Here is a 21,579-nt window from a genome sequence, read left to right on the forward strand (position 1 = left end):
ATGTTCAAGCTATCAAGCTCAAATTTGAAATGCAGTCAATAATTAAATCAAACTATCTGTTAGCACCTGGGAATAGCAGATGCTGTAAGTTTTTATTGCATCACTTTAATTTACTCTCCAACTGACATGCTTGAATGTGAAGTGCAGTGATTAATAAAAAAACTGTCCGTTAGTGCCTCCGAATACCAGATGTTGTAAGCTTTTATTGCATCATTTTAATTTACTTTCAAGATAACATTCTAGAATGTCAAGTGCAGGGATTAATAAAAAAAATGTCAGATTGGTCTTTGATCATATTTTCTATGATTATGCAATTTGAGTAAGTGTGTAAGGTTTACGTCCATACCAGCTTCAGCACGCCTCCAATCTCATCTGAACTTGGAAGCTAAGCAAGTTTGTGCCTGGATAGTACTGAGGTGGGACCCTACCTAGGAATACCATGTGCTGTAAGCTTTTCTTGCATCACTTTAATTTACTTTCAAGCTGACATTCTCAAATGTGAAGTGCAGTGATTAATAAAAAAACTGTCTGTTAGTGCCTCCGAATACCAGATGTTGTAAGCTTTTATTGCATCATTTTAATTTACTTTCAAGATAACATTCTAGAATGTCAAGTGCAGGGATTAATAAAAAAAATGTCAGATTGGTCTTTGATCATATTTTCTATGATTATGCAATTTGAGTAAGTGTTTAAGGTTTATGTCCATACCAGCTTCAGCACGCCTCCAATCTCATCTGAACTTGGAAGCTAAGCAAGTTTGTGCCTGGATAGTACTGAGGTGGGACCCTACCTAGGAATACCATGTGCTGTAAGCTTTTCTTGCATCACTTTAATTTACTTTCAAGCTGACATTCTCAAATGTGAAGTGCAGTGATTAATAAAAAAAACTATCTGTTAGCACCTGTGAATAGCAGGTGCAGTAAGTTTTTTTTGCATCACTTTCATTTACTCTCCAACTCACATGCCTGAATGTGAAGTGCAGTGATTCATCAAAAAACTATCTTTTAGCACCTTGGACTATGAGATGCTGTAAGCTTCTCTTGCATCACTTTAATTTGCTTTCAAGATGACATGCTAGGATGTGAAGTGCAGTGATTAATTAAAAAAACCTATCTGTTAGCACCTGGGAATAGCAGATGCTGTAAGTTTTTCTTGCATCACTTTAATTTAATATGCAACTGACATGCTTGTAAGTGAAGTGTACAGATTAAATAGAAATCTATTAGTACCAGGGAATAGCAGGTGCTGTAAGATTTTATTGCATCCCTTAAATTTATGTTCAAGCTATCAAGCTCAAATTTGAAGTGCAGTGAATAATTAAATCAAACTATCTGTTAGCACCTGGGAATAGCAGATGCTGTAAGTTTTTATTGCATCACTTTAATTTACTCTCCAACTGACATGCTTGAATGTGAAGTGCAGTGATTAATAAAAAAACTGTCTGTTAGTGCCTCCGAATACCAGATGTTGTAAGCTTTTATTGCATCATTTTAATTTACTTTCAAGATAACATTCTAGAATGTCAAGTGCAGGGATTAATAAAAAAAAATGTCAGATTGGTCTTTGATCATATTTTCTATGATTAGGCAATTTGAGTAAGTGTTTAGGTTTTATGGCCATACCAGCTTCAGCACGCCTCCAATCTCATCTGAACTTGGAAGCTAAGCAAGTTTGTGCCTGGATAGTACTGAGGTGGGACCCTACCTAGGAATACCATGTGCTGTAAGCTTTTCTTGCATCACTTTAATTTACTTTCAAGCTGACATTCTCAAATGTGAAGTGCAGTGATTAATAAAAAAAACTATCTGTTAGCACCTGGGAATAGCAGATGCTGTAAGTTTTTTTTGCATCACTTTCATTTACTCTCCAACTCACATGCCTGAATGTGAAGTGCAGTGATTCATCAAAAAACTATCTTTTAGCACCTTGGACTACGAGCTGCTGTAAGCTTCTCCTGCATCACATTAATTTGCTTTCAAGATGACATGCTAGGATGTGAAGTGCAGTGATTAATTAAAAAAACCTATCTGTTAGCACCTGGGAATAGCAGATGCTGTAAGTTTTTCTTGCATCACTTTAATTTAATATGCAACTGACATGCTTGTAAGTGAAGTGTACAGATTAAATAGAAATCTATTAGTACCAGGGAATAGCAGGTGCTGTAAGATTTTATTGCATCCCTTAAATTTATGTTCAAGCTATCAAGCTCAAATTTGAAGTGCAGTGAATAATTAAATCAAACTATCTGTTAGCACCTGGGAATAGCAGATGCTGTAAGTTTTTATTGCATCACTTTAATTTACTTTCAAGCTGACATTCTCAAATGTGAAGTGCAGTGATTAATAAAAAAAACTATCTGTTAGCACCTGGGAATAGCAGGTGCTGTAAGTTTTTTTTGCATCACTTTCATTTACTCTCCAACTCACATGCCTGAATGTGAAGTGCAGTGATTCATCAAAAAACTATCTTTTAGCACCTTGGACTATGAGATGCTGTAAGCTTCTCTTGCATCACTTTAATTTACTTTCAAGATGACATGCTAGGATGTGAAGTGCAGTGATTAATTAAAAAAACCTATCTGTTAGCACCTGGGAATAGCAGATGCTGTAAGTTTTTCTTGCATCACTTTAATTTAATATGCAACTGACATGCTTGTAAGTGAAGTGTACAGATTAAATAGAAATCTATTAGTACCAGGGAATAGCAGGTGCTGTAAGATTTTATTGCATCCCTTAAATTTATGTTCAAGCTATCAAGCTCAAATTTGAAGTGCAGTCAATAATTAAATCAAACTATCTGTTAGCACCTGGGAATAGCAGATGCTGTAAGTTTTTATTGCATCACTTTAATTTACTCTCCAACTGACATGCTTGAATGTGAAGTGCAGTGATTAATAAAAAAACTGTCTGTTAGTGCCTCCGAATACCAGATGTTGTAAGCTTTTATTGCATCATTTTAATTTACTTTCAAGATAACATTCTAGAATGTCAAGTGCAGGGATTAATAAAAAAAAATGTCAGATTGGTCTTTGATCATATTTTCTATGATTATGCAATTTGAGTAAGTGTGTAAGGTTTACGTCCATACCAGCTTCAGCACGCCTCCAATCTCATCTGAACTTGGAAGCTAAGCAAGTTTGTGCCTGGATAGTACTGAGGTGGGACCCTACCTAGGAATACCATGTGCTGTAAGCTTTTCTTGCATCACTTTAATTTACTTTCAAGCTGACATTCTCAAATGTGAAGTGCAGTGATTAATAAAAAAACTGTCTGTTAGTGCCTCCGAATACCAGATGTTGTAAGCTTTTATTGCATCATTTTAATTTACTTTCAAGATAACATTCTAGAATGTCAAGTGCAGGGATTAATAAAAAAAATGTCAGATTGGTCTTTGATCATATTTTCTATGATTATGCAATTTGAGTAAGTGTTTAAGGTTTATGTCCATACCAGCTTCAGCACGCCTCCAATCTCATCTGAACTTGGAAGCTAAGCAAGTTTGTGCCTGGATAGTACTGAGGTGGGACCCTACCTAGGAATACCATGTGCTGTAAGCTTTTCTTGCATCACTTTAATTTACTTTCAAGCTGACATTCTCAAATGTGAAGTGCAGTGATTAATAAAAAAAACTATCTGTTAGCACCTGTGAATAGCAGGTGCAGTAAGTTTTTTTTGCATCACTTTCATTTACTCTCCAACTCACATGCCTGAATGTGAAGTGCAGTGATTCATCAAAAAACTATCTTTTAGCACCTTGGACTACGAGCTGCTGTAAGCTTCTCCTGCATCACATTAATTTGCTTTCAAGATGACATGCTAGGATGTGAAGTGCAGTGATTAATTAAAAAAACCTATCTGTTAGCACCTGGGAATAGCAGATGCTGTAAGTTTTTCTTGCATCACTTTAATTTAATATGCAACTGACATGCTTGTAAGTGAAGTGTACAGATTAAATAGAAATCTATTAGTACCAGGGAATAGCAGGTGCTGTAAGATTTTATTGCATCCCTTAAATTTATGTTCAAGCTATCAAGCTCAAATTTGAAGTGCAGTGAATAATTAAATCAAACTATCTGTTAGCACCTGGGAATAGCAGATGCTGTAAGTTTTTATTGCATCACTTTAATTTACTTTCAAGCTGACATTCTCAAATGTGAAGTGCAGTGATTAATAAAAAAAACTATCTGTTAGCACCTGGGAATAGCAGGTGCTGTAAGTTTTTTTTGCATCACTTTCATTTACTCTCCAACTCACATGCCTGAATGTGAAGTGCAGTGATTCATCAAAAAACTATCTTTTAGCACCTTGGACTATGAGATGCTGTAAGCTTCTCTTGCATCACTTTAATTTACTTTCAAGATGACATGCTAGGATGTGAAGTGCAGTGATTAATTAAAAAAACCTATCTGTTAGCACCTGGGAATAGCAGATGCTGTAAGTTTTTCTTGCATCACTTTAATTTAATATGCAACTGACATGCTTGTAAGTGAAGTGTACAGATTAAATAGAAATCTATTAGTACCAGGGAATAGCAGGTGCTGTAAGATTTTATTGCATCCCTTAAATTTATGTTCAAGCTATCAAGCTCAAATTTGAAGTGCAGTCAATAATTAAATCAAACTATCTGTTAGCACCTGGGAATAGCAGATGCTGTAAGTTTTTATTGCATCACTTTAATTTACTCTCCAACTGACATGCTTGAATGTGAAGTGCAGTGATTAATAAAAAAACTGTCTGTTAGTGCCTCCGAATACCAGATGTTGTAAGCTTTTATTGCATCATTTTAATTTACTTTCAAGATAACATTCTAGAATGTCAAGTGCAGGGATTAATAAAAAAAAATGTCAGATTGGTCTTTGATCATATTTTCTATGATTATGCAATTTGAGTAAGTGTGTAAGGTTTACGTCCATACCAGCTTCAGCACGCCTCCAATCTCATCTGAACTTGGAAGCTAAGCAAGTTTGTGCCTGGATAGTACTGAGGTGGGACCCTACCTAGGAATACCATGTGCTGTAAGCTTTTCTTGCATCACTTTAATTTACTTTCAAGCTGACATTCTCAAATGTGAAGTGCAGTGATTAATAAAAAAACTGTCTGTTAGTGCCTCCGAATACCAGATGTTGTAAGCTTTTATTGCATCATTTTAATTTACTTTCAAGATAACATTCTAGAATGTCAAGTGCAGGGATTAATAAAAAAAATGTCAGATTGGTCTTTGATCATATTTTCTATGATTAGGCAATTTGAGTAAGTGTTTAAAGTTAACGGCCATACCAGCTTCAGCACGCCTCCAATCTCATCTGAACTTGGAAGCTAAGCAAGTTTGTGCCTGGATAGTACTGAGGTGGGACCCTACCTAGGAATACCATGTGCTGTAAGCTTTTCTTGCATCACTTTAATTTACTTTCAAGCTGACATTCTCAAATGTGAAGTGCAGTGATTAATAAAAAAAACTATCTGTTAGCACCTGGGAATAGCAGGTGCAGTAAGTTTTTTTTGCATCACTTTCATTTACTCTCCAACTCACATGCCTGAATGTGAAGTGCAGTGATTCATCAAAAAACTATCTTTTAGCACCTTGGACTATGAGATGCTGTAAGCTTCTCTTGCATCACTTTAATTTACTTTCAAGATGACATGCTAGGATGTGAAGTGCAGTGATTAATTAAAAAAACCTATCTGTTAGCACCTGGGAATAGCAGATGCTGTAAGTTTTTCTTGCATCACTTTAATTTAATATGCAACTGACATGCTTGTAAGTGAAGTGTACAGATTAAATAGAAATCTATTAGTACCAGGGAATAGCAGGTGCTGTAAGATTTTATTGCATCCCTTAAATTTATGTTCAAGCTATCAAGCTCAAATTTGAAGTGCAGTGAATAATTAAATCAAACTATCTGTTAGCACCTGGGAATAGCAGATGCTGTAAGTTTTTATTGCATCACTTTAATTTACTCTCCAACTGACATGCTTGAATGTGAAGTGCAGTGATTAATAAAAAAACTGTCTGTTAGTGCCTCCGAATACCAGATGTTGTAAGCTTTTATTGCATCATTTTAATTTACTTTCAAGATAACATTCTAGAATGTCAAGTGCAGGGATTAATAAAAAAAAATGTCAGATTGGTCTTTGATCATATTTTCTATGATTAGGCAATTTGAGTAAGTGTTTAGGTTTTATGGCCATACCAGCTTCAGCACGCCTCCAATCTCATCTGAACTTGGAAGCTAAGCAAGTTTGTGCCTGGATAGTACTGAGGTGGGACCCTACCTAGGAATACCATGTGCTGTAAGCTTTTCTTGCATCACTTTAATTTACTTTCAAGCTGACATTCTCAAATGTGAAGTGCAGTGATTAATAAAAAAAACTATCTGTTAGCACCTGGGAATAGCAGATGCTGTAAGTTTTTTTTGCATCACTTTCATTTACTCTCCAACTCACATGCCTGAATGTGAAGTGCAGTGATTCATCAAAAAACTATCTTTTAGCACCTTGGACTACGAGCTGCTGTAAGCTTCTCCTGCATCACATTAATTTGCTTTCAAGATGACATGCTAGGATGTGAAGTGCAGTGATTAATTAAAAAAACCTATCTGTTAGCACCTGGGAATAGCAGATGCTGTAAGTTTTTCTTGCATCACTTTAATTTAATATGCAACTGACATGCTTGTAAGTGAAGTGTACAGATTAAATAGAAATCTATTAGTACCAGGGAATAGCAGGTGCTGTAAGATTTTATTGCATCCCTTAAATTTATGTTCAAGCTATCAAGCTCAAATTTGAAGTGCAGTGAATAATTAAATCAAACTATCTGTTACCACCTGGGAATAGCAGATGCTGTAAGTTTTTATTGCATCACTTTAATTTACTCTCCAACTGACATGCTTGAATGTGAAGTGCAGTGATTAATAAAAAAACTGTCTGTTAGTGCCTCCGAATACCAGATGTTGTAAGCTTTTATTGCATCATTTTAATTTACTTTCAAGATAACATTCTAGAATGTCAAGTGCAGGGATTAATAAAAAAAAATGTCAGATTGGTCTTTGATCATATTTTCTATGATTATGCAATTTGAGTAAGTGTGTAAGGTTTACGTCCATACCAGCTTCAGCACGCCTCCAATCTCATCTGAACTTGGAAGCTAAGCAAGTTTGTGCCTGGATAGTACTGAGGTGGGACCCTACCTAGGAATACCATGTGCTGTAAGCTTTTCTTGCATCACTTTAATTTACTTTCAAGCTGACATTCTCAAATGTGAAGTGCAGTGATTAATAAAAAAACTGTCTGTTAGTGCCTCCGAATACCAGATGTTGTAAGCTTTTATTGCATCATTTTAATTTACTTTCAAGATAACATTCTAGAATGTCAAGTGCAGGAATTAATAAAAAAAAATGTCAGATTGGTCTTTGATCATATTTTCTATGATTAGGCAATTTGAGTAAGTGTTTAGGTTTTATGGCCATACCAGCTTCAGCACGCCTCCAATCTCATCTGAACTTGGAAGCTAAGCAAGTTTGTGCCTGGATAGTACTGAGGTGGGACCCTACCTAGGAATACCATGTGCTGTAAGCTTTTCTTGCATCACTTTAATTTACTTTCAAGCTGACATTCTCAAATGTGAAGTGCAGTGATTAATAAAAAAAACTATCTGTTAGCACCTGGGAATAGCAGATGCTGTAAGTTTTTTTTGCATCACTTTCATTTACTCTCCAACTCACATGCCTGAATGTGAAGTGCAGTGATTCATCAAAAAACTATCTTTTAGCACCTTGGACTACGAGCTGCTGTAAGCTTCTCCTGCATCACATTAATTTGCTTTCAAGATGACATGCTAGGATGTGAAGTGCAGTGATTAATTAAAAAAACCTATCTGTTAGCACCTGGGAATAGCAGATGCTGTAAGTTTTTCTTGCATCACTTTAATTTAATATGCAACTGACATGCTTGTAAGTGAAGTGTACAGATTAAATAGAAATCTATTAGTACCAGGGAATAGCAGGTGCTGTAAGATTTTATTGCATCCCTTAAATTTATGTTCAAGCTATCAAGCTCAAATTTGAAGTGCAGTGAATAATTAAATCAAACTATCTGTTAGCACCTGGGAATAGCAGATGCTGTAAGTTTTTATTGCATCACTTTAATTTACTCTCCAACTGACATGCTTGAATGTGAAGTGCAGTGATTAATAAAAAAACTGTCTGTTAGTGCCTCCGAATACCAGATGTTGTAAGCTTTTATTGCATCATTTTAATTTACTTTCAAGATAACATTCTAGAATGTCAAGTGCAGGGATTAATAAAAAAAATGTCAGATTGGTCTTTGATCATATTTTCTATGATTATGCAATTTGAGTAAGTGTTTAAGGTTTATGTCCATACCAGCTTCAGCACGCCTCCAATCTCATCTGAACTTGGAAGCTAAGCAAGTTTGTGCCTGGATAGTACTGAGGTGGGACCCTACCTAGGAATACCATGTGCTGTAAGCTTTTCTTGCATCACTTTAATTTACTTTCAAGCTGACATTCTCAAATGTGAAGTGCAGTGATTAATAAAAAAAACTATCTGTTAGCACCTGTGAATAGCAGGTGCAGTAAGTTTTTTTTGCATCACTTTCATTTACTCTCCAACTCACATGCCTGAATGTGAAGTGCAGTGATTCATCAAAAAACTATCTTTTAGCACCTTGGACTATGAGATGCTGTAAGCTTCTCTTGCATCACTTTAATTTGCTTTCAAGATGACATGCTAGGATGTGAAGTGCAGTGATTAATTAAAAAAACCTATCTGTTAGCACCTGGGAATAGCAGATGCTGTAAGTTTTTCTTGCATCACTTTAATTTAATATGCAACTGACATGCTTGTAAGTGAAGTGTACAGATTAAATAGAAATCTATTAGTACCAGGGAATAGCAGGTGCTGTAAGATTTTATTGCATCCCTTAAATTTATGTTCAAGCTATCAAGCTCAAATTTGAAGTGCAGTCAATAATTAAATCAAACTATCTGTTAGCACCTGGGAATAGCAGATGCTGTAAGTTTTTATTGCATCACTTTAATTTACTTTCAAGCTGACATTCTCAAATGTGAAGTGCAGTGATTAATAAAAAAAACTATCTGTTAGCAACTGGGAATAGCAGGTGCTGTAAGTTTTTTTTGCATCACTTTCATTTACTCTCCAACTCACATGCCTGAATGTGAAGTGCAGTGATTCATCAAAAAACTATCTTTTAGCACCTTGGACTATGAGATGCTGTAAGCTTCTCTTGCATCACTTTAATTTACTTTCAAGATGACATGCTAGGATGTGAAGTGCAGTGATTAATTAAAAAAACCTATCTGTTAGCACCTGGGAATAGCAGATGCTGTAAGTTTTTCTTGCATCACTTTAATTTAATATGCAACTGACATGCTTGTAAGTGAAGTGTACAGATTAAATAGAAATCTATTAGTACCAGGGAATAGCAGGTGCTGTAAGATTTTATTGCATCCCTTAAATTTATGTTCAAGCTATCAAGCTCAAATTTGAAGTGCAGTCAATAATTAAATCAAACTATCTGTTAGCACCTGGGAATAGCAGATGCTGTAAGTTTTTATTGCATCACTTTAATTTACTCTCCAACTGACATGCTTGAATGTGAAGTGCAGTGATTAATAAAAAAACTGTCTGTTAGTGCCTCCGAATACCAGATGTTGTAAGCTTTTATTGCATCATTTTAATTTACTTTCAAGATAACATTCTAGAATGTCAAGTGCAGGGATTAATAAAAAAAAATGTCAGATTGGTCTTTGATCATATTTTCTATGATTATGCAATTTGAGTAAGTGTGTAAGGTTTACGTCCATACCAGCTTCAGCACGCCTCCAATCTCATCTGAACTTGGAAGCTAAGCAAGTTTGTGCCTGTATAGTACTGAGGTGGGACCCTACCTAGGAATACCATGTGCTGTAAGCTTTTCTTGCATCACTTTAATTTACTTTCAAGCTGACATTCTCAAATGTGAAGTGCAGTGATTAATAAAAAAACTGTCTGTTAGTGCCTCCGAATACCAGATGTTGTAAGCTTTTATTGCATCATTTTAATTTACTTTCAAGATAACATTCTAGAATGTCAAGTGCAGGGATTAATAAAAAAAATGTCAGATTGGTCTTTGATCATATTTTCTATGATTATGCAATTTGAGTAAGTGTTTAAGGTTTTTGTCCATACCAACTTCAGCACGCCTCCAATCTCATCTGAACTTGGAAGCTAAGCAAGTTTGTGCCTGGATAGTACTGAGGTGGGACCCTACCTAGGAATACCATGTGCTGTAAGCTTTTCTTGCATCACTTTAATTTACTTTCAAGCTGACATTCTCAAATGTGAAGTGCAGTGATTAATAAAAAAACTGTCTGTTAGTGCCTCCGAATACCAGATGTTGTAAGCTTTTATTGCATCATTTTAATTTACTTTCAAGATAACATTCTAGAATGTCAAGTGCAGGGATTAATAAAAAAAAATGTCAGATTGTTCTTTGATCATATTTTCTATGATTAGGCAATTTGAGTAAGTGTTTAAGGTTTACGGCCATACCAGCTTCAGCACGCCTCCAATCTCATCTGAACTTGGAAGCTAAGCAAGTTTGTGTCTGGATAGTACTGAAGTGGGACCCTACCTAGGAATACCATGTGCTGTAAGCTTTTCTTGCATCACTTTAATTTACTTTCAAGCTGACATTCTCAAATGTGAAGTGCAGTGATTAATAAAAAAAAACTATCTGTTAGCACCTGGGAATAGCAGGTGCTGTAAGTTTTTTTTGCATCACTTTCATTTACTCTCCAACTCACATGCCTGAATGTGAAGTGCAGTGATTCATCAAAAAACTATCTTTTAGCACCTTGGACTATGAGATGCTGTAAGCTTCTCTTGCATCACTTTAATTTACTTTCAAGATGACATGCTAGGATGTGAAGTGCAGTGATTAATTAAAAAAACCTATCTGTTAGCACCTGGGAATAGCAGATGCTGTAAGTTTTTCTTGCATCACTTTAATTTAATATGCAACTGACATGCTTGTAAGTGAAGTGTACAGATTAAATAGAAATCTATTAGTACCAGGGAATAGCAGGTGCTGTAAGATTTTATTGCATCCCTTAAATTTATGTTCAAGCTATCAAGCTCAAATTTGAAGTGCAGTGAATAATTAAATCAAACTATCTGTTAGCACCTGGGAATAGCAGATGCTGTAAGTTTTTATTGCATCACTTTAATTTACTCTCCAACTGACATGCTTGAATGTGAAGTGCAGTGATTAATAAAAAAACTGTCTGTTAGTGCCTCCGAATACCAGATGTTGTAAGCTTTTATTGCATCATTTTAATTTACTTTCAAGATAACATTCTAGAATGTCAAGTGCAGGGATTAATAAAAAAAAATGTCAGATTGGTCTTTGATCATATTTTCTATGATTATGCAATTTGAGTAAGTGTGTAAGGTTTACGTCCATACCAGCTTCAGCACGCCTCCAATCTCATCTGAACTTGGAAGCTAAGCAAGTTTGTGCCTGGATAGTACTGAGGTGGGACCCTACCTAGGAATACCATGTGCTGTAAGCTTTTCTTGCATCACTTTAATTTACTTTCAAGCTGACATTCTCAAATGTGAAGTGCAGTGATTAATAAAAAAACTGTCTGTTAGTGCCTCCGAATACCAGATGTTGTAAGCTTTTATTGCATCATTTTAATTTACTTTCAAGATAACATTCTAGAATGTCAAGTGCAGGGATTAATAAAAAAAATGTCAGATTGGTCTTTGATCATATTTTCTATGATTATGCAATTTGAGTAAGTGTTTAAGGTTTATGTCCATACCAACTTCAGCACGCCTCCAATCTCATCTGAACTTGGAAGCTAAGCAAGTTTGTGCCTGGATAGTACTGAGGTGGGACCCTACCTAGGAATACCATGTGCTGTAAGCTTTTCTTGCATCACTTTAATTTACTTTCAAGCTGACATTCTCAAATGTGAAGTGCAGTGATTAATAAAAAAACTGTCTGTTAGTGCCTCCGAATACCAGATGTTGTAAGCTTTTATTGCATCATTTTAATTTACTTTCAAGATAACATTCTAGAATGTCAAGTGCAGGGATTAATAAAAAAAAATGTCAGATTGTTCTTTGATCATATTTTCTATGATTAGGCAATTTGAGTAAGTGTTTAAGGTTTACGGCCATACCAGCTTCAGCACGCCTCCAATCTCATCTGAACTTGGAAGCTAAGCAAGTTTGTGTCTGGATAGTACTGAAGTGGGACCCTACCTAGGAATACCATGTGCTGTAAGCTTTTCTTGCATCACTTTAATTTACTTTCAAGCTGACATTCTCAAATGTGAAGTGCAGTGATTAATAAAAAAAAACTATCTGTTAGCACCTGGGAATAGCAGGTGCTGTAAGTTTTTTTTGCATCACTTTCATTTACTCTCCAACTCACATGCCTGAATGTGAAGTGCAGTGATTCATCAAAAAACTATCTTTTAGCACCTTGGACTATGAGATGCTGTAAGCTTCTCTTGCATCACTTTAATTTACTTTCAAGATGACATGCTAGGATGTGAAGTGCAGTGATTAATTAAAAAAACCTATCTGTTAGCACCTGGGAATAGCAGATGCTGTAAGTTTTTCTTGCATCACTTTAATTTAATATGCAACTGACATGCTTGTAAGTGAAGTGTACAGATTAAATAGAAATCTATTAGTACCAGGGAATAGCAGGTGCTGTAAGATTTTATTGCATCCCTTAAATTTATGTTCAAGCTATCAAGCTCAAATTTGAAGTGCAGTGAATAATTAAATCAAACTATCTGTTAGCACCTGGGAATAGCAGATGCTGTAAGTTTTTATTGCATCACTTTAATTTACTCTCCAACTGACATGCTTGAATGTGAAGTGCAGTGATTAATAAAAAAACTGTCTGTTAGTGCCTCCGAATACCAGATGTTGTAAGCTTTTATTGCATCATTTTAATTTACTTTCAAGATAACATTCTAGAATGTCAAGTGCAGGGATTAATAAAAAAAAATGTCAGATTGGTCTTTGATCATATTTTCTATGATTATGCAATTTGAGTAAGTGTGTAAGGTTTACGTCCATACCAGCTTCAGCACGCCTCCAATCTCATCTGAACTTGGAAGCTAAGCAAGTTTGTGCCTGGATAGTACTGAGGTGGGACCCTACCTAGGAATACCATGTGCTGTAAGCTTTTCTTGCATCACTTTAATTTACTTTCATGCTGACATTCTCAAATGTGAAGTGCAGTGATTAATAAAAAAACTGTCTGTTAGTGCCTCCGAATACCAGATGTTGTAAGCTTTTATTGCATCATTTTAATTTACTTTCAAGATAACATTCTAGAATGTCAAGTGCAGGGATTAATAAAAAAAATGTCAGATTGGTCTTTGATCATATTTTCTATGATTATGCAATTTGAGTAAGTGTTTAAGGTTTATGTCCATACCAGCTTCAGCACGCCTCCAATCTCATCTGAACTTGGAAGCTAAGCAAGTTTGTGCCTGGATAGTACTGAGGTGGGACCCTACCTAGGAATACCATGTGCTGTAAGCTTTTCTTGCATCACTTTAATTTACTTTCAAGCTGACATTCTCAAATGTGAAGTGCAGTGATTAATAAAAAAAACTATCTGTTAGCACCTGGGAATAGCAGGTGCTGTAAGTTTTTTTTGCATCACTTTCATTTACTCTCCAACTCACATGCCTGAATGTGAAGTGCAGTGATTCATCAAAAAACTATCTTTTAGCACCTTGGACTATGAGATGCTGTAAGCTTCTCTTGCATCACTTTAATTTACTTTCAAGATGACATGCTAGGATGTGAAGTGCAGTGATTAATTAAAAAAACCTATCTGTTAGCACCTGGGAATAGCAGATGCTGTAAGTTTTTCTTGCATCACTTTAATTTAATATGCAACTGACATGCTTGTAAGTGAAGTGTACAGATTAAATAGAAATCTATTAGTACCAGGGAATAGCAGGTGCTGTAAGATTTTATTGCATCCCTTAAATTTATGTTCAAGCTATCAAGCTCAAATTTGAAGTGCAGTGAATAATTAAATCAAACTATCTGTTAGCACCTGGGAATAGCAGATGCTGTAAGTTTTTATTGCATCACTTTAATTTACTCTCCAACTGACATGCTTGAATGTGAAGTGCAGTGATTAATAAAAAAACTGTCTGTTAGTGCCTCCGAATACCAGATGTTGTAAGCTTTTATTGCATCATTTTAATTTACTTTCAAGATAACATTCTAGAATGTCAAGTGCAGGGATTAATAAAAAAAAATGTCAGATTGGTCTTTGATCATATTTTCTATGATTATGCAATTTGAGTAAGTGTGTAAGGTTTACGTCCATACCAGCTTCAGCACGCCTCCAATCTCATCTGAACTTGGAAGCTAAGCAAGTTTGTGCCTGGATAGTACTGAGGTGGGACCCTACCTAGGAATACCATGTGCTGTAAGCTTTTCTTGCATCACTTTAATTTACTTTCATGCTGACATTCTCAAATGTGAAGTGCAGTGATTAATAAAAAAACTGTCTGTTAGTGCCTCCGAATACCAGATGTTGTAAGCTTTTATTGCATCATTTTAATTTACTTTCAAGATAACATTCTAGAATGTCAAGTGCAGGGATTAATAAAAAAAATGTCAGATTGGTCTTTGATCATATTTTCTATGATTATGCAATTTGAGTAAGTGTTTAAGGTTTATGTCCATACCAGCTTCAGCACGCCTCCAATCTCATCGGAACTTGGAAGCTAAGCAAGTTTGTGCCTGGATAGTACTGAGGTGGGACCCTACCTAGGAATACCATGTGCTGTAAGCTTTTCTTGCATCACTTTAATTTACTTTCAAGCTGACATTCTCAAATGTGAAGTGCAGTGATTAATAAAAAAAAACTATCTGTTAGCACCTGGGAATAGCAGGTGCTGTAAGTTTTTTTTGCATCACTTTCATTTACTCTCCAACTCACATGCCTGAATGTGAAGTGCAGTGATTCATCAAAAAACTATCTTTTAGCACCTTGGACTATGAGATGCTGTAAGCTTCTCTTGCATCACTTTAATTTACTTTCAAGATGACATGCTAGGATGTGAAGTGCAGTGATTAATTAAAAAAACCTTTCTGTTAGCACCTGGGAATAGCAGATGCTGTAAGTTTTTCTTGCATCACTTTAATTTAATATGCAACTGACATGCTTGTAAGTGAAGTGTACAGATTAAATAGAAATCTATTAGTACCAGGGAATAGCAGGTGCTGTAAGATTTTATTGCATCCCTTAAATTTATGTTCAAGCTATCAAGCTCAAATTTGAAGTGCAGTGAATAATTAAATCAAACTATCTGTTAGCACCTGGGAATAGCAGATGCTGTAAGTTTTTATTGCATCACTTTAATTTACTCTCCAACTGACATGCTTGAATGTGAAGTGCAGTGATTAATAAAAAAACTGTCTGTTAGTGCCTCCGAATACCAGATGTTGTAAGCTTTTATTGCATCATTTTAATTTACTTTCAAGATAACATTCTAGAATGTCAAGTGCAGGGATTAATAAAAAAAAATGTCAGATTGGTCTTTGATCATATTTTCTATGATTATGCAATTTGAGTAAGTGTGTAAGGTTTACGTCCATACCAGCTTCAGCACGCCTCCAATCTCATCTGAACTTGGAAGCTAAGCAAGTTTGTGCCTGGATAGTACTGAGGTGGGACCCTACCTAGGAATACCATGTGCTGTAAGCTTTTCTTGCATCACTTTAATTTACTTTCAAGCTGACATTCTCAAATGTGAAGTGCAGTGATTAATAAAAAAACTGTCTGTTAGTGCCTCCGAATACCAGATGTTGTAAGCTTTTATTGCATCATTTTAATTTACTTTCAAGATAACATTCTAGAATGTCAAGTGCAGGGATTAATAAAAAAAATGTCAGATTGGTCTTTGATCATATTTTCTATGATTATGCAATTTGAGTAAGTGTTTAAGGTTTATGTCCATACCAGCTTCAGCACGCCTCCAATCTCATCTGAACTTGGAAGCTAAGCAAGTTTGTGCCTGGATAGTACTGAGGTGGGACCCTACCTAGGAATACCATGTGCTGTAAGCTTTTCTTGCATCACTTTAATTTACTTTCAAGCTGACATTCTCAAATGTGAAGTGCAGTGATTAATAAAAAAAACTATCTGTTAGCACCTGTGAATAGCAGGTGCAGTAAGTTTTTTTTGCATCACTTTCATTTACTCTCCAACTCACATGCCTGAATGTGAAGTGCAGTGATTCATCAAAAAACTGTCTTTTAGCACCTTGGACTATGAGATGCTGTAAGCTTCTCTTGCATCACTTTAATTTGCTTTCAAGATGACATGCTAGGATGTGAAGTGCAGTGATTAATTAAAAAAACCTATCTGTTAGCACCTGGGAATAGCAGATGCTGTAAGTTTTTCTTGCATCACTTTAATTTAATATGCAACTGACATGCTTGTAAGTGAAGTGTACAGATTAAATAGAAATCTATTAGTACCAGGGAATAGCAGGTGCTGTAAGATTTTATTGCATCCCTTAAATTTATGTTCAAGCTATCAAGCTCAAATTTGAAGTGCAGTCAATAATTAAATCAAACTATCTGTTAGCACCTGGGAATAGCAGATGCTGTAAGTTTTTATTGCATCACTTTAATTTACTCTCCAACTGACATGCTTGAATGTGAAGTGCAGTGATTAATAAAAAAACTGTCTGTTAGTGCCTCCGAATACCAGATGTTGTAAGCTTTTATTGCATCATTTTAATTTACTTTCAAGATAACATTCTAGAATGTCAAGTGCAGGGATTAATAAAAAAAAATGTCAGATTGGTCTTTGATCATATTTTCTATGATTATGCAATTTGAGTAAGTGTGTAAGGTTTACGTCCATACCAGCTTCAGCACGCCTCCAATCTCATCTGAACTTGGAAGCTAAGCAAGTTTGTGCCTGGATAGTACTGAGGTGGGACCCTACCTAGGAATACCATGTGCTGTAAGCTTTTCTTGCATCACTTTAATTTACTTTCAAGCTGACATTCTCAAATGTGAAGTGCAGTGATTAATAAAAAAACTGTCTGTTAGTGCCTCCGAATACCAGATGTTGTAAGCTTTTATTGCATCATTTTAATTTACTTTCAAGATAACATTCTAGAATGTCAAGTGCAGGGATTAATAAAAAAAATGTCAGATTGGTCTTTGATCATATTTTCTATGATTATGCAATTTGAGTAAGTGTTTAAGGTTTATGTCCATACCAACTTCAGCACGCCTCCAATCTCATCTGAACTTGGAAGCTAAGCAAGTTTGTGCCTGGATAGTACTGAGGTGGGACCCTACCTAGGAATACCATGTGCTGTAAGCTTTTCTTGCATCACTTTAATTTACTTTCAAGCTGACATTCTCAAATGTGAAGTGCAGTGATTAATAAAAAAACTGTCTGTTAGTGCCTCCGAATACCAGATGTTGTAAGCTTTTATTGCATCATTTTAATTTACTTTCAAGATAACATTCTAGAATGTCAAGTGCAGGGATTAATAAAAAAAAATGTCAGATTGGTCTTTGATCATATTTTCTATGATTAGGCAATTTGAGTAAGTGTTTAAGGTTTACGGCCATACCAGCTTCAGCACGCCTCCAATCTCATCTGAACTTGGAAGCTAAGCAAGTTTGTGTCTGGATAGTACTGAAGTGGGACCCTACCTAGGAATACCATGTGCTGTAAGCTTTTCTTGCATCACTTTAATTTACTTTCAAGCTGACATTCTCAAATGTGAAGTGCAGTGATTAATAAAAAAAAACTATCTGTTAGCACCTGGGAATAGCAGATGCTGTAAGTTTTTCTTGCATCACTTTAATTTAATATGCAACTGACATGCTTGTAAGTGAAGTGTACAGATTAAATAGAAATCTATTAGTACCAGGGAATAGCAGGTGCTGTAAGATTTTATTGCATCCCTTAAATTTATGTTCAAGCTATCAAGCTCAAATTTGAAGTGCAGTCAATAATTAAATCAAACTATCTGTTAGCACCTGGGAATAGCAGATGCTGTAAGTTTTTATTGCATCACTTTAATTTACTCTCCAACTGACATGCTTGAATGTGAAGTGCAGTGATTAATAAAAAAACTGTCTGTTAGTGCCTCCGAATACCAGATGTTGTAAGCTTTTATTGCATCATTTTAATTTACTTTCAAGATAACATTCTAGAATGTCAAGTGCAGGGATTAATAAAAAAAAATGTCAGATTGGTCTTTGATCATATTTTCTATGATTATGCAATTTGAGTAAGTGTGTAAGGTTTACGTCCATACCAGCTTCAGCACGCCTCCAATCTCATCTGAACTTGGAAGCTAAGCAAGTTTGTGCCTGGATAGTACTGAGGTGGGACCCTACCTAGGAATACCATGTGCTGTAAGCTTTTCTTGCATCACTTTAATTTACTTTCAAGCTGACATTCTCAAATGTGAAGTGCAGTGATTAATAAAAAAACTGTCTGTTAGTGCCTCCGAATACCAGATGTTGTAAGCTTTTATTGCATCATTTTAATTTACTTTCAAGATAACATTCTAGAATGTCAAGTGCAGGGATTAATAAAAAAAATGTCAGATTGGTCTTTGATCATATTTTCTATGATTATGCAATTTGAGTAAGTGTTTAAGGTTTATGTCCATACCAACTTCAGCACGCCTCCAATCTCATCTGAACTTGGAAGCTAAGCAAGTTTGTGCCTGGATAGTACTGAGGTGGGACCCTACCTAGGAATACCATGTGCTGTAAGCTTTTCTTGCATCACTTTAATTTACTTTCAAGCTGACATTCTCAAATGTGAAGTGCAGTGATTAATAAAAAAACTGTCTGTTAGTGCCTCCGAATACCAGATGTTGTAAGCTTTTATTGCATCATTTTAATTTACTTTCAAGATAACATTCTAGAATGTCAAGTGCAGGGATTAATAAAAAAAAATGTCAGATTGGTCTTTGATCATATTTTCTATGATTAGGCAATTTGAGTAAGTGTTTAAGGTTTACGGCCATACCAGCTTCAGCACGCCTCCAATCTCATCTGAACTTGGAAGCTAAGCAAGTTTGTGTCTGGATAGTACTGAAGTGGGACCCTACCTAGGAATACCATGTGCTGTAAGCTTTTCTTGCATCACTTTAATTTACTTTCAAGCTGACATTCTCAAATGTGAAGTGCAGTGATTAATAAAAAAAAACTATCTGTTAGCACCTGGGAATAGCAGATGCTGTAAGTTTTTCTTGCATCACTTTAATTTAATATGCAACTGACATGCTTGTAAGTGAAGTGTACAGATTAAATAGAAATCTATTAGTACCAGGGAATAGCAGGTGCTGTAAGATTTTATTGCATCCCTTAAATTTATGTTCAAGCTATCAAGCTCAAATTTGAAGTGCAGTCAATAATTAAATCAAACTATCTGTTAGCACCTGGGAATAGCAGATGCTGTAAGTTTTTATTGCATCACTTTAATTTACTCTCCAACTGACATGCTTGAATGTGAAGTGCAGTGATTAATAAAAAAACTGTCTGTTAGTGCCTCCGAATACCAGATGTTGTAAGCTTTTATTGCATCATTTTAATTTACTTTCAAGATAACATTCTAGAATGTCAAGTGCAGGGATTAATAAAAAAAAATGTCAGATTGGTCTTTGATCATATTTTCTATGATTATGCAATTTGAGTAAGTGTGTAAGGTTTACGTCCATACCAGCTTCAGCACGCCTCCAATCTCATCTGAACTTGGAAGCTAAGCAAGTTTGTGCCTGGATAGTACTGAGGTGGGACCCTACCTAGGAATACCATGTGCTGTAAGCTTTTCTTGCATCACTTTAATTTACTTTCAAGCTGACATTCTCAAATGTGAAGTGCAGTGATTAATAAAAAAACTGTCTGTTAGTGCCTCCGAATACCAGATGTTGTAAGCTTTTATTGCATCATTTTAATTTACTTTCAAGATAACATTCTAGAATGTCAAGTGCAGGGATTAATAAAAAAAATGTCAGATTGGTCTTTGATCATATTTTCTATGATTATGCAATTTGAGTAAGTGTTTAAGGTTTATGTCCATACAAACTTCAGCACGCCTCCAATCTCATCTGAACTTGGAAGCTAAGCAAGTTTGTGCCTGGATAGTACTGAGGTGGGACCCTACCTAGGAATACCATGTGCTGTAAGCTTTTCTTGCATCACTTTAATTTACTTTCAAGCTGACATTCTCAAATGTGAAGTGCAGTGATTAATAAAAAAACTGTCTGTTAGTGCCTCCGAATACCAGATGTTGTAAGCTTTTATTGCATCATTTTAATTTACTTTCAAGATAACATTCTAGAATGTCAAGTGCAGGGATTAATAAAAAAAAATGTCAGATTGGTCTTTGATCATATTTTCTATGATTAGGCAATTTGAGTAAGTGTTTAAGGTTTACGGCCATACCAGCTTCAGCACGCCTCCAATCTCATCTGAACTTGGAAGCTAAGCAAGTTTGTGTCTGGATAGTATTGAAGTGGGACCCTACCTAGGAATACCATGTGCTGTAAGCTTTTCTTGCATCACTTTAATTTACTTTCAAGCTGACATTCTCAAATGTGAAGTGCAGTGATTAATAAAAAAAAACTATCTGTTAGCACCTGGGAATAGCAGATGCTGTAAGTTTTTCTTGCATCACTTTAATTTAATATGCAACTGACATGCTTGTAAGTGAAGTGTACAGATTAAATAGAAATCTATTAGTACCAGGGAATAGCAGGTGCTGTAAGATTTTATTGCATCCCTTAAATTTATGTTCAAGCTATCAAGCTCAAATTTGAAGTGCAGTCAATAATTAAATCAAACTATCTGTTAGCACCTGGGAATAGCAGATGCTGTAAGTTTTTATTGCATCACTTTAATTTACTCTCCAACTGACATGCTTGAATGTGAAGTGCAGTGATTAATAAAAAAACTGTCTGTTAGTGCCTCCGAATACCAGATGTTGTAAGCTTTTATTGCATCATTTTAATTTACTTTCAAGATAACATTCTAGAATGTCAAGTGCAGGGATTAATAAAAAAAAATGTCAGATTGGTCTTTGATCATATTTTCTATGATTATGCAATTTGAGTAAGTGTGTAAGGTTTACGTCCATACCAGCTTCAGCACGCCTCCAATCTCATCTGAACTTGGAAGCTAAGCAAGTTTGTGCCTGGATAGTACTGAGGTGGGACCCTACCTAGGAATACCATGTGCTGTAAGCTTTTCTTGCATCACTTTAATTTACTTTCAAGCTGACATTCTCAAATGTGAAGTGCAGTGATTAATAAAAAAACTGTCTGTTAGTGCCTCCGAATACCAGATGTTGTAAGCTTTTATTGCATCATTTTAATTTACTTTCAAGATAACATTCTAGAATGTCAAGTGCAGGGATTAATAAAAAAAATGTCAGATTGGTCTTTGATCATATTTTCTATGATTATGCAATTTGAGTAAGTGTTTAAGGTTTATGTCCATACAAACTTCAG

General features: G+C 35.4%; 23 pseudogenes; all 23 read left to right on the forward strand.

The window, feature by feature from the left end:
• Positions 1-332: 332 nt before the first annotated feature.
• On the forward strand, positions 333-453 carry LOC145646123 (5S ribosomal RNA; annotated as a pseudogene).
• Positions 454-1,608: 1,155 nt separating this feature from the next.
• LOC145646028 (5S ribosomal RNA) lies at positions 1,609-1,729 on the forward strand (annotated as a pseudogene).
• Positions 1,730-3,073: 1,344 nt separating this feature from the next.
• Positions 3,074-3,194, forward strand: LOC145646124 (5S ribosomal RNA; annotated as a pseudogene).
• Positions 3,195-4,900: 1,706 nt separating this feature from the next.
• LOC145646125 (5S ribosomal RNA) lies at positions 4,901-5,021 on the forward strand (annotated as a pseudogene).
• A 241-nt stretch (positions 5,022-5,262) lies between these two features.
• On the forward strand, positions 5,263-5,383 carry LOC145645842 (5S ribosomal RNA; annotated as a pseudogene).
• A 793-nt stretch (positions 5,384-6,176) lies between these two features.
• Positions 6,177-6,297, forward strand: LOC145646029 (5S ribosomal RNA; annotated as a pseudogene).
• Positions 6,298-7,090: 793 nt separating this feature from the next.
• On the forward strand, positions 7,091-7,211 carry LOC145646126 (5S ribosomal RNA; annotated as a pseudogene).
• A 242-nt stretch (positions 7,212-7,453) lies between these two features.
• Positions 7,454-7,574, forward strand: LOC145646030 (5S ribosomal RNA; annotated as a pseudogene).
• A 2,982-nt stretch (positions 7,575-10,556) lies between these two features.
• Positions 10,557-10,677, forward strand: LOC145646185 (5S ribosomal RNA; annotated as a pseudogene).
• Positions 10,678-11,471: 794 nt separating this feature from the next.
• Positions 11,472-11,592, forward strand: LOC145646127 (5S ribosomal RNA; annotated as a pseudogene).
• A 241-nt stretch (positions 11,593-11,833) lies between these two features.
• Positions 11,834-11,954, forward strand: LOC145646066 (5S ribosomal RNA; annotated as a pseudogene).
• A 242-nt stretch (positions 11,955-12,196) lies between these two features.
• LOC145646186 (5S ribosomal RNA) lies at positions 12,197-12,317 on the forward strand (annotated as a pseudogene).
• A 794-nt stretch (positions 12,318-13,111) lies between these two features.
• Positions 13,112-13,232, forward strand: LOC145646129 (5S ribosomal RNA; annotated as a pseudogene).
• Positions 13,233-14,387: 1,155 nt separating this feature from the next.
• On the forward strand, positions 14,388-14,508 carry LOC145646130 (5S ribosomal RNA; annotated as a pseudogene).
• Positions 14,509-15,664: 1,156 nt separating this feature from the next.
• On the forward strand, positions 15,665-15,785 carry LOC145646131 (5S ribosomal RNA; annotated as a pseudogene).
• Positions 15,786-16,940: 1,155 nt separating this feature from the next.
• On the forward strand, positions 16,941-17,061 carry LOC145646132 (5S ribosomal RNA; annotated as a pseudogene).
• A 241-nt stretch (positions 17,062-17,302) lies between these two features.
• LOC145646067 (5S ribosomal RNA) lies at positions 17,303-17,423 on the forward strand (annotated as a pseudogene).
• Positions 17,424-17,665: 242 nt separating this feature from the next.
• LOC145646187 (5S ribosomal RNA) lies at positions 17,666-17,786 on the forward strand (annotated as a pseudogene).
• Positions 17,787-18,358: 572 nt separating this feature from the next.
• On the forward strand, positions 18,359-18,479 carry LOC145646133 (5S ribosomal RNA; annotated as a pseudogene).
• A 241-nt stretch (positions 18,480-18,720) lies between these two features.
• LOC145646068 (5S ribosomal RNA) lies at positions 18,721-18,841 on the forward strand (annotated as a pseudogene).
• Positions 18,842-19,083: 242 nt separating this feature from the next.
• On the forward strand, positions 19,084-19,204 carry LOC145646188 (5S ribosomal RNA; annotated as a pseudogene).
• A 572-nt stretch (positions 19,205-19,776) lies between these two features.
• On the forward strand, positions 19,777-19,897 carry LOC145646134 (5S ribosomal RNA; annotated as a pseudogene).
• A 1,297-nt stretch (positions 19,898-21,194) lies between these two features.
• LOC145646135 (5S ribosomal RNA) lies at positions 21,195-21,315 on the forward strand (annotated as a pseudogene).
• Positions 21,316-21,579: the final 264 nt, after the last annotated feature.

The sequence above is a fragment of the Electrophorus electricus genome, chromosome 13, assembly GCF_041902795.1.
Source record: "Electrophorus electricus isolate QZ-2024a chromosome 13, ASM4190279v1, whole genome shotgun sequence".
Lineage (NCBI taxonomy): Eukaryota > Metazoa > Chordata > Actinopteri > Gymnotiformes > Gymnotidae > Electrophorus > Electrophorus electricus.